General features: G+C 43.8%; 1 long non-coding RNA gene across 2 annotated transcripts; it reads left to right on the top strand.

Annotated features, from left to right (window-relative positions):
• Positions 1 to 4,320: 4,320 nt before the first annotated feature.
• LOC109943666 (uncharacterized) lies at positions 4,321 to 5,276 on the top strand. Of its 2 annotated transcripts, XR_002266723.2 has the most exons (3): positions 4,321 to 4,472; positions 4,944 to 5,005; positions 5,243 to 5,276. It is a non-coding gene; the product is annotated as an uncharacterized lncRNA (long non-coding RNA). The 2 variants fall into 2 exon arrangements; XR_002266722.1 differs by lacking the exon at positions 4,321 to 4,472 and having other exon boundaries at positions 4,866 to 5,005.
• Positions 5,277 to 18,353: the final 13,077 nt, after the last annotated feature.

Genomic DNA, 18,353 nt, shown 5'->3' with positions numbered 1-18,353 from the left:
GACTCATTATATCCTGAGGGAAGTAATGCTTCGAAGGACGAAGTACTTTAACGTTTAACAATTTCTGTGTTGCCTTGTTCTTAATTTATAGCATTTAAGGACAAGTCCCCAACACATAACATCACCGAACGGTCCGGTAGTGCACCGGATGGTCTAGTAATGCCCCGGACCGGCTGGTGTCACATCGGCTTGGAAAAAGCCCAATCAGGATCCTGGATTGCGTGCTACAAGACCCGGACCGGTCCGATGCACCCGTAGATAGGGAAATTTCTGGGCTTCCATATGAAGAATTCAACGGCTCCTAGGCCCCTTGGGGTTATATGCCACACCCAAAATAAAGGACAAATCCGGGTGCATCTCGTATGTACACCAAAATAAGATTCACACATACAATGAATTAGTGTATAGAGATGAATGTCATAATCTTTATTGCATAACGAAAATGTCTTACAAATTAACTGATAGTAAATAATTCGAGCTAAGATAAATATCTCCATGATGCCATAGTTGTCTGGGAGACGACGCCTAGATCTCGTTGAACTCATCGTAGTAGTCCTCCTCTAACGGTACATGCTCTTTACCTAGTGTGATTATAGCAAGGGCGTGAGGTCCCATACGATCATCGTTCAGCAACTATGGGTTAAAGTGTGTTTGAGCTCACTTATGGTCGGGCTCAATTGTAAGGCTTACCAAGGAAAATGGTTAAGGCTGATCATTACTTTTATATAGTTGGTCACTATTTTATTAGCAAGTACTAATTAAGTAGACACCAACCCAATTAAATACTTGATCAATATATAAAATACCATATAGTAATCCAACAATGCAATGCATGGCATGTGAAGTTTAGTTTCATCATTTAATCATGTGAGAGTCCGAGTCGGTCATGACCATGAGCACAACTGATATACTAGTTTTACATTCTACAGATGTTGCACATCTTTACCCTCAAGTCGTGTTCCCTTTTTTGCCTTCGGTTGTACGGACCCTTAAACACTACCAAGGTTCGTTGAGCTTCTTTTTTTGCCTCTTGTTAGCAGGATTGGAGCTTGATCCCTCTCGTGGTTGAGAGAATAAGCTTCTTTAAACTTGTTGACGAAGTGCTAACACTTCATGTTCTTCATCAGTGTGGTGATGAAGCCTCTTGTGGAGTTCGTGAGTTCACCGGAGGTGGGCGCCAATGTTGGACACTTGATTTTTAATCCCTCAAGGTATTAGAAACCAAGGCATCATGATCAGTTTTAGCTTTTCCTTCATCCTTTTGTTCAACCGTCCTCAGAGAGAAGGTAAAGGCAAAAGGACGAAGGAGAAGCTTAAGATAAACAAATTAAACATGAGCATGTAAATAATGATAGTATAAAGATTGAAGACACACATCTCTAATGCAAATAAGGCTATGTCATCATATCCTTGTTTTCCCGTTGTCAAATAAGGGTTTATACGAGTACCTAGATCTTCGTAAACTTATAGAGAGGGAAGGGGAGATTACAACTTCGTACAAAGAGAACCGAACCTTGCCACATCCAAAAGTCCGAACAATGCATGGCACTGTTCCTCTAATTATAGGCACATGATATAGCTTCAGCAAATTTACAATTGTGTCCTTAAGCCTATACATTTAAACTATTATACAAGCTAAGGGCAAAGTTGTCCTTTCCTTTTTCTTCTCTTATTAACTAAGCTTCGAAGGCTTCTTATGGTTTTACTCCCTCCGTTTTTTATATATGATGTTTTCTAGTTCAAAAATGAACTATTGGACGTCAAATATTTAGAAAAAGAGGTAGTATTCAGCTTCATCAAGCATGCCCACATGTTAACTATCCGAAGCTTATTTCTTCGGGTACATATACATTGGTAGTTTTGTCTGAAGCCTACCTTCGACATTAGTCCTACAATCATATAGAACAAGATAGAAATAGTTATAGAATTAGCGTTTTTAGGACCTTCGGATGAAGAAGGCACCCAACAGATATAGTCAAGCTTGGTGATCTACTTATGTTTACATAAAGTTTGGTGTATCTTGAACTTCTTGTTTGTATTGACTTTATTTTAATTATGAGTGAAAGCGAAAGGGCATCTAGCTGAGTTGGTTAGATAGTTTGAGTAGCACTCTTTAGGTCCTGTGTTCGACTCCATATGGAAGCAAATTTTAGACTGTGATTAAAAAAATCTTCACACCTGTTTCACGCCAAAGCACAAGTCTAAGGCTCGGTCCTGGACTCCTGGTCGTTGTTGTTCTCATATGGGCTATGGTGCCACTGTGTTTGGTGAGAGGTTTGGTCTCCGATCGCGGTCGATCTTATATGTGCTACGATGCCACTATGATTGGTGAGAATGTTTTTTAATTATAAGTGAAAAATATCTTATTATAATATACGTACTCTTGTTAATTAGTTTTATTCTTATTCGAAACGTATATATAGTTTATGGACCTTCAACAATAGCATATATTAGTGTAGAACAAATATCTGAAATTTAAAATATAGAAAAAAATCATAAAAGAAAAAAGAAAAGACTTTAGTCCTATGACCTCTATAGTTCCAGCTAGCGGAACTAAAGGCGGCGTGGGTTACTAACCCAAAATTAAAAGCCGGACCGGACTGCAGCAAAAAACCGTAGTTCGGTTCTGCACTAGCGGTGGTGCGCGCGGCTGCCCGTGTTTCGGATGTGGCAGGCAGCAGAGTATGCATGAGTACGACGACTAGATTAGTTATCGTCGTCGTCGTTGGCCCAGTCCAGGCAGTCCTGGCGCATCTGCCCCAGCGTCCGCTCCCTGCTGCTGCCGCCGCTCTGGTCTCCCTCGCCATGCTGGGCCTGAGCCTGAGTCTGAGCCACAGCCACTGCATTGATTCTTGTACCAGCGGCAGCGCCATTGTCGCCGCCGCCAGCGACACGCTGATGCATCGCATGGGTGGACAGCGGCGTCGTCGGTGAGTCGGCCCCTGTCCCCGTGAGCTGCTGCACCACGGCGCGGAACTGGGTGGGGTGGACCACGTACACCGCCGTGGACACCTGCTCCCGGCGCCTCCAGTGCGGCGGCTTCCCGGACCGGCCGCCGGGAGCATTCTCCTGCTTTCTGGCGTTGCTGCCGATCATCATCAAGCTATGGAATCAATCAAGCAAGTGGCCGTTGGCTGGCAGGTGGTGGTTGATTGGCCGGTCACTGCCGTTATGGGGCTATTTATAGGGTATACTACGCAAGCGGCAAGCTAAAGCACCGGCGGCAGCGACGACGAAGGAGCGTGAGGTTCAGCGAAGGAGCAGGCACAGACGGAACGGCGGTGAGGTCAGCGAGGCGCTCAGCGTGATGCTATGGTGGCGATCGATTCGGTAACTAACGGATGAGATCAACGCCACCGCTGTATTACATATACGAGAATGGGGACAACGGTCAACGGAAGAGGAAGTAGAGTCTGCCACGCCATGTGGATCGGTGGACCCACTTCAGCTTGCTGCCGCTGCTGCTACCAAACTTATTAAGAGTAGTAAATTAGTAATATAATCTAACGCTGCGGAGTGGTCCAGCGATATGATGACGAATTGCTGATGCTGGTTAACATGATATGCTCCTGTCACTCCCGATTTAGATAGAGGCTCCGGCCAAGGACAAACGATTTGATACTATATAAATCAAGTGATTTTATGAAATGAACAAAATGTATCGGTCTAATTCATTTCTAACATCGAAACACTTTTTATCGCTTATAATTTATCTTAAAAATTACCTTTAACTATATATATATATATATATATATATATATATATATATATATATATATATATATATATATATATATATATATATATATAGTTTAGGTATTAGAAGCTCTAAGCTTCTTATAACTAGAGGGAGCCCTGGTCATACCATTCAGTCTGGCTCACCTGTGTGTGGCGGAGGTCTGAACTTCTGGAGGCCCAGCTGGGCGAGTCCAAGTGCTAGCCCAATTCACCCCCAGGTCACACCAAATTGCCAACCGCCCTCATTCCAAACCCTAGCCGTCGCCAGCCTTGGAGCTCTCGGACGCGGTGGCTCCTCCTCCACTCCCCCTCGACTCCTCCTCCATCCCTGACGCGACGGCTCCATCCCCGACGCTGAGCTCCATGTCTTCCCTCGCCTCGGTCCTAGACTCCCAGGTGAAAACTTCAGACTCTGACCCTGTCCCCATAACGTGTGCCTCCTCGCAGATCTGCTTGTCCGCCGCCGGCGGCGACTACTACTCGCCAGCAAGCCATCTCCTGGAGCTGGAGGGGGTCTGCTTCCTCCTTGACTGCCCATCGACATCTCCGCCCTCGTGGCCTTCGCGCCGGTGCCCCTCGCCTGTGATGCAGGGGGTCTCATCCATGTGGTGCCACACTACTGGTTGCCAACGACCGGGAAGGAAGGTGGTGTGGATGTCGTGCTCGTGTCTTCCTCTACAGGGATGCTCGGACTCCCCTTCCTCACTGGGCTCCCTGGATTCGCCAACACGAAGGTGCTTCCCTGTTTCCGCTTCTTTATCTCTGTACCATACTAGCACTTATCAGGTTGCAGCTCGATAGTTTAGGTACTAGTCTTAAATTTTCTAGCTATTACAGTTTTGTTAGAGGTGCACTATGTTTAAATTACTGTTAGTATAAGCTAATAACTATTGAGATGTGCAACAATATAACTAAAATAAGAGCTTAAATACTGTAGGAAACTTAACTATATTGGAGATGAGACGTAACCATTTTGCTCACTGTAAAATGTTTTATGCGATGTGACCTAATTATTTTGGAGTTTTCGCTTGTTATGTATGGTTAGGTATATGTGACAGAGGTAGCATCAAGGACGAAGCTAATAATATGATTTGACTTCTCTGGTGCCTCTATATATGTCCGTACCTGTTCATACATACATGAAGTACATACCTGTTCTTGGTATATACGACTCAAAAAGACTAATTCAATTTTTTAAATTTTAGGAGTAATAGGAGCTAATAATATCCAACCATCAATCCAGCAGAATTTAATAGGATATGAGTTGGTAAGGAATGTTGTCTTTCAAGGAATATTTTCATTCTGTTAGATGTGAATCCAACCTTGATCTGAATCAATAACTAGTTACTATTACCACAAGTTGATTTAATGAAACTATATTAGTAAACATATAATTATAAAGTGAACATGTTTTTATTTAAATATTTTCCATTTGATCTGTGGCCTATCAAATACATGTTCATTTTTTCATGCTTATCTGACTTTACCCTTCTTTTCCTGGCAGATATCAAATGCAGAGTTTACATTTTCACCGTGGACACCTTTTCCTACCAAGAGGTTATTACCAAGAATCCTCGATCCAAATCCAAGACGTTCAGCATCATAGCAATATTTCAATAGTTAATCGTTTTTATAAAAGAAATCAATTGTGTTTCTACCTTTGAAGGTTCACATTTTACTGCAAAATCAACGAGTTCTTGGTGGTGTTGGTATGGCATCCGATCCAATGGTGGCACGTATAAGTAAAATCTGAAACATTTGTTTAGATGGTTAGCTTGCATTTTATGCTATAATTACCTCAAATCACGTGTTGCCTTTTTCACCAATTTATGACATCTATTGACATGTTTTACTTTAATTTACGACATTTATTGATGTGTTTTGCGACAACCTCATGCGGGGCCAGATTTGCCATTATGAAATAGATCGATGATTTATGCTAAAATTCATACACATTTACACTGTGTTGTTTTGGTTCACGTTTTACGTTTAAATCCGCCCGAGTCAGAACCCGATCACGATGGGACGCGCGAGATTTTTACGCCGTAATTTTCGGGCCGCGTTCGCTGTTTCGAAACAGATTTACGATTTACGCTAAAATTCATAATCATTTACGCTGTTTTGGTTCATGTTTTACGCTAAAATCTGTCCGAGTCAGAACCCGATCACGATGGGACGCACGAGATTTTTACGCCGTAATTTTCGGGCCACATTCGCCGTTTCGAAACAGATCTACGATTTACGCTAAAATCCGTAATCATTTACGCTGTTCTGATTCACGTTTTACGCTAAAATTTGTCCGAGTAAGAACCCGTGTCCGATGGGACGCGCGAGATTTTTACGCCGTAATTTTTGGGCCGCATTCGCCGTTTCGAAACAGATCTACGATTTACGCTAAAATTCGTAATCATTTACGCTATTTTGATTCACGTTTTACGCTAAAATCTGTCCGAGTCAGAACCCGATCACGATGGGACGCGCGAGATTTTTACGCCGTAATTTTTGGGCCACATTTGCCGTTTCGAAACAGATCTACGATTTACGCTAAAATTTGTAATCATTTACGCTGTTTTTTATTACGTTTTACGCTAAAATCTGTCCGAGTAAGAACCCGTGCTCGATGGGACGCGCGAGATTTTTACACCGTAATTTTTGGGCCGCATTCGCCGTTTTGAAACAGATCTACGATTTACGCTAAAATTTGTAATCATTTACGCTGTTTTGATTCACGTTTTACGCTAAAATCTGTCCGAGTTAGAATCTGTGCCCGATGGGACGCATGCTGGTACGGGACGTGGCTATACCTGGCTGGGGCTTCCAGGTACTAATGGAAGCCCAGGGCTTCCATTACCTCGTCCCTATATATATATATATATATATATATATATATATATATATATATATATATATATATATATATATATATATATATATATATATATATTAGGTATATTAGGAGACCTGCGCTTCAAATAGTTAGAGGAAGCCCAAGACGACCACCCCTGCGATCTGGTCCGGGCGGTGCGCCTACCCACTTCCCAAGCCAGGTTGTCGGGTGTGCCCCCACCCCACATCTGTGCGCCTAAAAAGTAATGCATGCATGAATCAAACACGTTTTCCTACATACGCGTAAATTTAGGAAAGATATGTGTGGCGGTTTATACTTTTAAATGCTTTATTTCCTGCATATATATATGATCCCTGCAACATCCATGTAGCTAGGCTCTTAAGAATCAGTTTATGATATATACTGATACTAAATATGCTACACAGTGTAGATATTTATGCAATTCGGTACACTGCGTAAAAGTCTGTTACCTACTGCAAGCACTCAAAATTATAATGGCAAAATTGTACGATGAAAGGAAATGAATTGACATGTATGGAAATAAAAAAATTCTATTTAATGCTTTATTTCCTCTATAAATATAAGATCGCTCTAACAGTCATGCATCTAAACTCGTTAGAACTAGTTTATGATATATATTGATACTAATTATACTACACAGTGTAGGTATTTATGTAATTCGGTACGTACAAAACTGTTTCCTTCTGCATGTGCACAAATTTAAGATGACAGAAATGTGCGATGGAATGAAATGGATTGGCATGCATGAAACAAAAAATGTATTTAATGCTTTATTTACTCTATAAATATATGATCTCTCCAATAGCCATGTAGCTAAACTCGTTAGAACTAGTTTATAATATATACTAATACTATTTATACTATAAGGTGTAGTTATTTATGCAATTCGGTACACTGCGTAAAAATATGTTTCCTGCTCCATGCGCACAAATTTAGGATGACAATATGTGAGATGAAAGGATTTGCATTGGCATGCATGGAAACAAAAAATCTTATTAAAATACTTTATCTCCTCCATAAATATAGGATCGCTCCAACAGACATGTAACTAGTCTCGTTAGAACCAGTTTATGATATATACTTATACAAATTATGCTATACGATGTAGATATTTATGCAATACAGTACATTGCATAAAAAATCTGGCATGTGGTTCACTGGTGGATGCATCTCCAAGTTCAAGCGTAAAACCCTTAAGTTTTGAAAATAAAACCCCTAAGTTATAAGCGTAAATATTGATACAATGTGAGAGGTTGATAGCTCTGGTGGGTTGTATTTACGATCTTATTTTTATGGAGATCCAAAAACATGGGAGTCACATGCATGCGGTTTCTATTTTTATGCAGATCCAAAAAAATATGGCAAATCATGAGAGTTTCTATTGCATGCGCGCAAATTTTGGATTATATTTTACTTTCCACTACACGCGCGCAAAAAATTGGATGACATGAGTCACACAGAGCATAAATTCTTGTACAACGTCGCATAAATACTTACACTGTGTAGCATAATTGATAAAAAACCTAATATCAGTCCAACTAAGAACGCCAGCGGGAATTATGGACAGATTTATGGCAGACGAAAAAATCTTGCAGTTACGAACATAAGTCATTTGATTTGATTTTGTATGGTAACTCCGAACAAGCGGGAATTAGGAAAAATTTTATGGCAGATGTAAAAATATGGTAGTTACGAACATAAATGATTTGATTTGATTTTTATGATAATTACGAACACCATAAATCAAGGAATTGCCTTTCCAATGTGCATGCAAAAAATATGCATGCAGTAAACTTATATACGAACTCCGTGTTCAATCATAAAATTGTATAGTTTTTAGCGTAAATCGTGCTTGGGGTAGTACTAAAACACAATAATCGAAAGACATAACACGAAGCAGAGGAGGTAGTTGCCGGAGGACATTGTCGATGACACAAGAACAGATGGAGGTCGTCACTCGGGCCGCTCAAACTGCGCTGGATAGGAGGATGTCACGCGTGATCGTCGCTGTGCGCACCTCGCGCCTTCCGTGATGCCGCTCGAACCTCGTGCCTCGTGCGGCGTCGTCGCTACTCTCACGTCGAGGGGGCGTCGCTTGCTCGCCCGCCTTGGGAGTGTCGTCGCCTCTTGTCTGCCTTGATGCCCCGGGGATGCCACCGCTTGCCCGCACAGGGCTCCGCCGTTGCTCGCCCTTTGGATCAGGGAGCCGCCGCCACCGATTTGGGAACCACCACCGCTAATCCAGATCGAGGAACCGCTGCCACCGCGCATCCGGGTCGGGGAGCCCTAGCCACCGCGGCCACCGACCGGGGGACCGCCGCCACGCGCGCTCTCGGGCAACCATCGCTGTCGCACACGCATGTGTGAGCGTCGTCGCTCATGAATCAGGGTGGGGCGTGAAAAACTTAACCCTAGCGCTCCGGGTCTTCTTTTATAGACGCCTGTACCTAGTCCGACTCGACCAGATGGCACCATCTGACCTGGGCTTCCTCTAGTTATTGGAAGCCCATGGATCATAATATATATATATGGGAAAATATCCTATGCAATCACTTATCCTGGTGCAAGCATGCTGAAAGTCGCCTAGAGGGGGGGGGTGAATAGGGCGAAACTGAAATTCTCAAAAATAATCACAACTACAAGCCGGGTTAGCGTTAGAAATATAAACGAGTCCGCGAGAGAGGGAGCAAAACAAATCGCAAGCAAATGAAGAGTGTGACACGCGGATTTGTTTTACCGAGGTTCGGTTCTTGCAAACCTACTCCCCGTTGAGGAGGCCACAAAGGCCGGGTATCTTTCAACCCTTCCCTCTCTCAATCGGTCCCTCGGACCGAGTGAGCTTCTCTTCTCAAATCACTTGGGAATCAAACTTCCCGCAAGGGCCACCACACAGTTGGTGCCTCTTGCCTCAATTACAAGTGAGTGTTTGATCACAAGAAAGAATCAAGAAAGAAAAGAAGCAATCCAAGCGCAAGAGCTCAAAAGAACACGACAAATCTCTCTCTCTAATCACTAAAGCCTTTTGTGGAATTGGAGAGGATTTGATCTCTTTGGTGTGTCTAGAATTGAATGCCTAGCTCTTGTTAGTGGTTGAGAAGTGAAAAACTTGGATGCAATGAATGGTGGGGTGGTTGGGGTATTTATAGCCCCAACCACCAAATGTGGCCGTTGGGAGGCTGTCTGCTTGATGGCGCACCGGACAGTCCGGTGCCCCCGCCACGTCATCACTCTCGTTGGATTCTGACCGTTGAAGCTTCTGACTTGTGGGCCCGCCTGGGTGTCCGGTGCACACCGGACAACTCCTGTTCATTGTCCGGTGCGCCGGAATGGGCGCGCCTGCCTTCTGCGCGCGCAGAGCGCGCATTAAATGCGCTGCAGGTAGCCGTTGGCGCCGAGTAGCCGTTGCTCCGGGGTCGCACCGGACAGTTCGGTGCACACCGCACATGTCCGGTGAATTTTAGCGGACTAGCCGTTGGAGTTTCCCGAAGCTGGCGAGTTCCTGAGACCGCTCTCCGTGGCGCACCGGACACTGTCCGGTGAATTATAGCGCGAGTGCCTCTGGAGATTCCCGAAGGTGGCGAGTTTGCGTTGGAGTCCTCTGGTGCACCGGACATGTCCGGTGGTGCACCGGACACTGTCCGGTGGCACACCGGACAGTCCGGTGCGCCAGACCAGAGGTGCCTTCGGTTGGCCCTTTGCTCCTTTGTTGAATCCAAAACGTGATCTTTTTATTGGCTGAGTGTGAGCCTTTTACACCTGTATAATCTATACACTTGGGCAAACTAGTTAGTCCAATTATTTGTGTTGGGCAATTCAACCACCAAAATTATTTAGGAACTAGGTGTAAGCCTAATTCCCTTTCAATCTCCCCCTTTTTGGTGATTGATGCCAACACAAACCAAAGCAAATATAGAAGTGCATAATTTGAACTAGTTTGCATAATGTAAGTGTAAAGGTTGCTTGGAATTGAGCCAATATAACTACTTACAATATATGCATGGATTGTTCTTATTTAACATTTTGGACCACGCTTGCACCACATGTTTTGTTTTTGCAAACTCTTTTGTAAATCCTTTTCAAAATTCTTTTGCAAATGGTCAAAGGTAAATGAATAGGATTTTTCAAAGCATTTTCAAGATTTGAAATTTTCTCCCCTGTTTCAAATGCTTTTCCTTTGACTAAACAAAACTCCCCCTAAAGGAGATCCTCCTCTTAGTGTTCAAGAGGGTTTTGATATATCATTTTTGAAATACTACTTTCTCCCTCTTTTGAACAGAATAGGATATCAATTGATAAATACTCTTGGAAAACGCTATGTTTTTGAAATTGGTGGTGGTGCGGTCCTTTTGCTTTGGGCTCATACTCTCTCCCCCTTTGGCATGAATCGCCAAAAACGGAATTATTAGAGCCCTCGAAGTAATTTCTTCCCCTTTGGTCATAAACAAATGAGTTAAGATTATACCAAAGATGAAGTCCTTTTGCTCTCTCCCTCAAAGATGGAGAGTGGCTTGGAGCGATGGCGAAGGATGAGTTACGGAGTGGAAGCCTTTGTCTTTGCCGAAGACTCCAATTCCCTTTCAATATATACCTATGACTTGGTTTGAAAATAGACTTGAAAACACATTAGTCATAGCATATAAAAGAGATATGATCAAAAGTATATAAATGAGCTATGTGTGTGCAATCTAGCAAAAGAAGTTGCGTGAATCAAGAATATTGAGCTCATGCCTAAGTTTGGTAAAAGTTTGTTTATCAAGAGGCTTGGTAAAGATATCGGCTAATTGATCTTTAGTGTTAATGTAAGAAATCTCGATATCCCCCTTTTGTTGGTGATCCCTAAGAAAATGATACCGAATGGCTATGTGCTTAGTGCGGCTATGCTCGACGGGATTGTCGGCCATTTTGATTGCACTCTCATTATCACATAGCAAAGGAACTTTGGTTAATTTGTAACCGTAGTCCCGTAGGGTTTGCCTCATCCAAAGTAATTGCGCGCAACAATGGCCTGCGGCAATGTACTCGGCTTCGGCGGTAGAAAGAGCGACCGAATTTTGCTTCTTTGAAGCCCATGACACCAAGGATCTTCCCAAGAACTGGCAAGTCCCCGATGTGCTCTTCCTGTTAATCTTACACCCCGCCCAATCGACATCCGAATAACCAATTAAATCAAATGTGGATCCCCGAGGGTACCAAAGCCCAAACTTAGGAGTATAAGCCAAATATCTCAAGATTCGTTTGACGGCCGTAAGGTGGGATTCCTTAGGGTCGGATTGGAATCTTGCACACATGCAAACGGAAAGCATAATGTCCGGTCGAGATGCACACAAATAAAGCAATGAACCAATCATCGACCGGTATACTTTTTGATCCACGGACTTACCTCCCGTGTCGAGGTCGAGATGTCCATTAGTTCCCATGGGTGTCTTGATGGGCTTGGCATCCTTCATCCCAAACTTGCTTAGAATATCTTGAGTATACTTCGTTTGGCTAAGGAAGGTGCCCTCTTGGAGTTGCTTCACTTGAAATCCTAAGAAATACTTCAACTCCCCCATCATAGACATCTCGAATTTCTGTGTCATGATCCTACTAAATTCTTCACAAGTAGATTCGTTAGTAGACCCAAATATGATATCATCAACATAAATTTGGCATACAAACAAATCATTGTTAAGAGTTTTAGTGAATAGAGTAGGATCGGCCTTGCCGACTTTGAAGCCATTTGCAATAAGAAAATCTCTAAGGCATTCATACCATGCTCTTGGGGCTTGCTTTAGCCCGTAAAGCGCCTTAGAGAGCTTATAGACATGGTTAGGATACTCACTGTCTTCAAAGCCGGGAGGTTGCTCAACATAGACCTTTTCCTTGATTGGTCCATTGAGGAAGGCACTTTTCACGTCCATTTGATAAAGCTTAAAGCCATGGTAAGTAGCATAGGCCAATAATATGCGAATTGACTCAAGTCTAGCTACGGGTGCATAGGTTTCACCGAAATCCAAACCTTCGACTTGGGAGTATCCTTTGGCCACAAGTCGAGCTTTGTTCCTTGTCACCACACCATGCTCATCTTGCTTGTTGCGGAAGACCCATTTGGTTCCTACAACATTTTGGTTAGGACGTGGAACTAAGTGCCATACCTCGTTCCTTGTGAAATTGTTGAGCTCCTCTTGCATTGCCACCACCCAATCCGAATCTTGTAGTGCTTCCTCTACCCTGTGTGGCTCAATAGAGGAAACAAACGAGTAATGCTCACAAAAATGTGCAACACGAGATCTAGTAGTTACCCCCTTATGAATGTCACCGAGGATAGTGTCGACGGGGTGATCTCGTTGTATTGCTTGGTGGACTCTTGGGTGTGGCGGCCTTGGTTCTTCATCCTCCTTGTCTTCATCATTTGCATCTCCCCCTTGATCGTTGCCGTCATTTTGAGGTGACTCATCTTCTTGGTCTTCTTGTTCAACATCTTGAGTCTCATCCTCAACTTGTGTTGGTGGAGATGCTTGCGTGGAGGAGGATGGTTGATCTTGTGCATTTGGAGGCTCTTTGGATTCCTTAGGACACACATCCCCAATAGACATGTTCCTTAGCGCTATGCATGGAGCCTGTTCTTCACCTATCTCATCAAGATCAACTTGCTCTACTTGAGAGCCGTTAGTCTCATCAAACACAACGTCACATGAAACTTCAACTAGTCCAGTGGACTTGTTAAAGACTCTATATGCCCTTGTGTTTGAGTCATAACCAAGTAAAAAGCCTTCTACAGTCTTAGGAGCAAATTTAGATTTTCTACCTCTTTTAACAAGAATAAAACATTTGCTACCAAAGACTCTAAAATAAGAAATATTGGGCTTTTTACCGGTTAGGAGTTCATATGATGCCTTCTTGAGGATTCGGTGAAGATATAACCGGTTGATGGCGTAGCAAGCGGTGTTGACCGCCTCGGCCCAAAACCGATCCGAAGTCTTGTACTCATCAAGCATGGTCCTTGCCATGTCCAATAGAGTTCGATTCTTCCTCTCCACTACACCATTTTGTTGAGGGGTGTAGGGAGAAGAGAACTCATGCTTGATGCCCTCTTCCTCAAGAAAGCCTTCAATTTGAGAGTTCTTGAACTCCGTCCCGTTGTCGCTTCTTATTTTCTTGATCCTTAAGCCGAACTCATTTTGAGCCCGTCTTAAGAATCCCTTTAAGGTCTCTTGGGTTTGAGATTTTTCCTGTAAAAAGAATACCCAAGTGAAGCGAGAATAATCATCCACAATAACTAGACAGTACTTACTCCCGCCGATGCTTATGTAAGCAATCGGGCCGAATAGATCCATGTGTAGGAGCTCCAGTGGCCTGTCGGTCGTCATGATGTTCTTGTGTGGATGATGAGTTCCAACTTGCTTTCCTGCCTGACATGCGCTACAAATCCTGTCTTTCTCAAAATGAACATTGGTTAGTCCTAAAATGTGTTCTCCCTTTAGAAGCTTGTGAAGATTCTTCATCCCAACATGTGCAAGTCGGCGATGCCAGAGCCAGCCCATGTTAGTCTTAGCAATTAAGCAAGTGTCGAGTTCAACTCTATCAAAATCTACCAAGTATAGCTGACCCTCTAACACTCCCTTGAATGCTATTGAATCGTCACTTCTTCTAAAGACAGTAACACCTACATCAGTAAATAGACAGTTGTAGCCCATTTGACATAATTGGGATACAGAAAGCAAATTGTAATCTAATGAATCAACAAGAAAAACATTGGAAATAGTATGGTCAGGTGATATAGCAATTTTACCCAATCCTTTGACCAAACCTTGATTTCCATCCCCGAATGTGATAGTTCGTTGGGGATCTTGGTTTTTCTCATATGAGGAGAACACCTTTTTCTCTCCTGTCATGTGGTTTGTGCACCCGCTATCGAGTATCCAACTTGAGCCCCCGGATGCATAAACCTACAAAACAATTTTAGTTCTTGACTTTAGGTACCCAAACGGTTTTGGGTCCTTTGGCATTAGACACAAGAACTTTGGGTACCCAAACACAAGTCTTGGAACCCTTGTGTTTGCCCCCAACAAACTTGGCAACTACCTTGCCGGATTTGTTAGTAAGCACATAAGAAGCATCAAAAGTTTTAAATGAAATGGCATGATTATTTGATGCACTAGGAGTTTTCTTTCTAGGCAACTTAGCATGGGTTGGTTGCCTAGAGCTAGATGTCTCACCCTTATACATAAAAGCATGATTAGGGCCAGAGTGAGACTTCCTAGAATGAATTCTCCTAATTTTGCTCTCGGGATAACCGGCAGGGTATAAAATGTAACCCTCGTTATCCTGAGGCATGGGAGTCTTGCCCTTAACAAAATTAGACAATCTTTTAGGAGGGGCACTAATTTTGACATTGTCTCCCCTTTGGAAGCCAATGCCATCCTTGATGCCCGGGCGTCTCCCATTATAAAGCATGCTACGAGCAAATTTAAATTTCTCATTTTCTAAGTTGTGCTCGGTAATTTTAGCATCTAGTTTTGCTATATGATCATTTTGTTGTTTAATTAAAGTCATATGATCATGAATAGCATTAACATCAACATCTCTACATCTAGTACAAATAGATACATGCTCAACAATAGATGCAGAGGGTTTGCAAGAATTAAGTTCAACAATCTTAGCATGAAGAATATCATTTTTATCTCTAAGATCGGAAACTGTAATTTTGCAAACATCATAATCTTTAGCCTTAGCAATTAAATTTTTATTTTCTACTCTAAGGCTAGCAAGAGAAATATTCAGTTCTTCAATCCTAGCAAGCAAATCATCATTATTATCTTTAGGATTGGAAGTTGAAACAATGCAAACATGAGAATCAACCTTAGCATTTAAACTAGCATTTTCATTTCTAAGGTTGTCAATCATCTCACGGCAAGTGCTTAGCTCACTAGATAATTTTTCACATTTTTCTACTTCTAGAGCATAAGCCTTTTTAACCTTAACATGTTTCTTATTTTCTTTAATTAGACAATCCTCTTGGGAGTCCAAAAGGTCATCCTTTTCATGAATAGCACTAATCAATTCATTTAATTTTTCTTTTTGCTCCATGTTAAGATTGGCAAAGAGAACACGCAAATTATCCTCCTCATCACTATTATTATCATCACTAGAAGACTCATATTTAGTGGAGGAGTTAGATTTAACCTTCTTCCGTTTGCCGTCCTTTGCCATGAGGCACTTGTGGCCGACGTTGGGGAAGAGAAGTCCCTTGGTGACGGCGATGTTGGCGGCGTCCTCGTCGTCAGAGGAGTCGCTTGAGCTTTCGTCGGAATCCCACTCCCGACAAACATGGGCATCGCCGCCCTTCTTCTTGTAGTACTTCTTTTTCTCCTTTCTTCTCCCCTTCTTGTCGTCGCCTCGGTCACTGTCACTTGATATAGGGCATTTAGCAATAAAATGACCGGGCTTACCACATTTGTAGCAAACCTTCTTGGAGCGGGACTTGTAGTCTTTCCCTCTCCTTTGCTTGAGGATTTGGCGGAAGCTCTTGATGACGAGCGCCATTTCCTCATTGTCAAGCTTGGAGGCGTCGATTGGTTGTCTACTTGGTGTAGACTCCTCCTTCTTTTCTTCCGTCGCCTTGAATGCGACGGGTTGAGCTTCGGATGTAGATGGATCATCAAGCTCGTTGATCTTCCACGAGCCTTCGATCATGCACTCAAAACTTACAAAATGCCCGATTACTTCCTCGGGGGTCATTTTAGTATATCTAGGATTACCACGAATTAATTGAACTTGAGTGGGGTTAAGGAAAATGAGAGATCTTAGAATAACCTTAACCATTTCGTGGTCGTCCCACTTGACGCTCCCGAGGTTGCGCACTTGGTTCACCAAAGTCTTGAGCCGGTTGTACATGTGTTGTGGCTCCTCCCCTTTGCGAAGCCGGAACCGACTGAGCTCCCCCTCGATCGTTTCCCGCTTGGTGATCTTGGTGAGCTCATCTCCTTCGTGCGCGGTTTTGAGCACATCCCAAACCTCCTTGGCGCTCTTCAACCCTTGAACTTTGTTATACTCCTCTCTACTTAAAGAGGCGAGGAGTATTGTTGTCGCTTGAGAGTTGAAGTGCTCGATTTGGGCCACCTCATCCTCATCATAATCCTTGTCCCCTACGGATGGTACCTGTGCACCAAACTCAACAACATCCCATATACTTTTGTGGAGTGAGGTTAGATGAAATCGCATTAGATCACTCCACCTAGCATAATCTTCACCATCAAAAGTTGGTGGTTTGCCTAATGGGACGGAAAGTAAAGGTGCATGTTTAGAAATGCGAGAATAGTGTAGGGGGATCTTACTAAACTTCTTACGCTCTTGGCGTTTAGAAGTTACGGAGGGTGCATCGGAGTCGGAGGTTGATGTTGATGAAGTGTCGTTCTCGTAGTAGACCACCTTCCTCATCCTCTTTTGCTTGTCCCCACTCCGACGCGGCTTGTGGGGAGAAGATTTTTCCTTCTTCTCTTTGTGGTGAGAAGAAGATTTCTTCTCCTTCCCTTTGTTGGAGGAGATCTTCTTCTTCTCCTTCCTCTTGGTGCGGGACTCTTCCGATGAAGTGCTCCCGTGGCTTGTAGTGGGCTTTTCGCCGGTCTCCATCTCCTTCTTGGCGTGATCTCCCGACATCACTTCGAGCGGTTAGGCTCTAATGAAGCACCGGGCTTTGATACCAATTGAAAGTCGCCTAGAGGGGGGGGGGGGTGAATAGGGCGAAACTGAAATTCTCAAAAATAATCACAACTACAAGCCGGGTTAGCGTTAGAAATATAAACGAGTCCGCGAGAGAGGGAGCAAAACAAATCGCAAGCAAATGAAGAGTGTGACACGCGGATTTGTTTTACCGAGGTTCGGTTCTTGCAAACCTACTCCCCGTTGAGGAGGCCACAAAGGCCGGGTCTCTTTCAACCCTTCCCTCTCTCAATCGGTCCCTCGGACCGAGTGAGCTTCTCTTCTCAAATCACTTGGGAATCAAACTTCCCGCAAGGGCCACCACACAGTTGGTGCCTCTTGCCTCAATTACAAGTGAGTGTTTGATCACAAGAAAGAATCAAGAAAGAAAAGAAGCAATCCAAGCGCAAGAGCTCAAAAGAACACGGCAAATCTCTCTCTCTAATCACTAAAGCCTTTTGTGGAATTGGAGAGGATTTGATCTCTTTGGTGTGTCTAGAATTGAATGCCTAGCTCTTGTTAGTGGTTGAGAAGTGAAAAACTTGGATGCAATGAATGGTGGGGTGGTTGGGGTATTTATAGCCCCAACCACCAAATGTGGCCGTTGGGAGGCTGTCTGCTTGATGGCGCACCGGACAGTCCGGTGCACACCGGACATGTCCGGTGCACACGCCACGTCATCACTGCCGTTGGATTCTGACCATTGAAGCTTCTGACTTGTGGGCCCGCCTGGGTGTCCGGTGCACACCGGACAACTCCTGTTCATTGTCCGGTGCGCCGGAATGGGCGCGCCTGCCTTCTGCGCGCGCAGAGCGCGCATTAAATGCGCTGCAGGTAGCCGTTGGCGCCGAGTAGCCGTTGCTCCGGGGTCGCACCGGACAGTCCGGTGCACACCGCACATGTCCGGTGAATTTTAGCGGACTAGCCGTTGGAGTTTCCCGAAGCTGGCGAGTTCCTGACACCGCTCTCCGTGGCGCACCGGACACTGTCCGGTGTACACCGGACAGTCCGGTGAATTATAGCGCGAGTGCCTCTGGAGATTCCCGAAGGTGGCGAGTTTGCGTTG

The sequence above is a fragment of the Zea mays genome, chromosome 1 (assembly GCF_902167145.1).
Source record: "Zea mays cultivar B73 chromosome 1, Zm-B73-REFERENCE-NAM-5.0, whole genome shotgun sequence".
Taxonomy (NCBI): domain Eukaryota; kingdom Viridiplantae; phylum Streptophyta; class Magnoliopsida; order Poales; family Poaceae; genus Zea; species Zea mays.
Note: the sequence above shows the minus strand (reverse complement) of the source record. Positions and strands in the feature narration are given on the sequence as shown.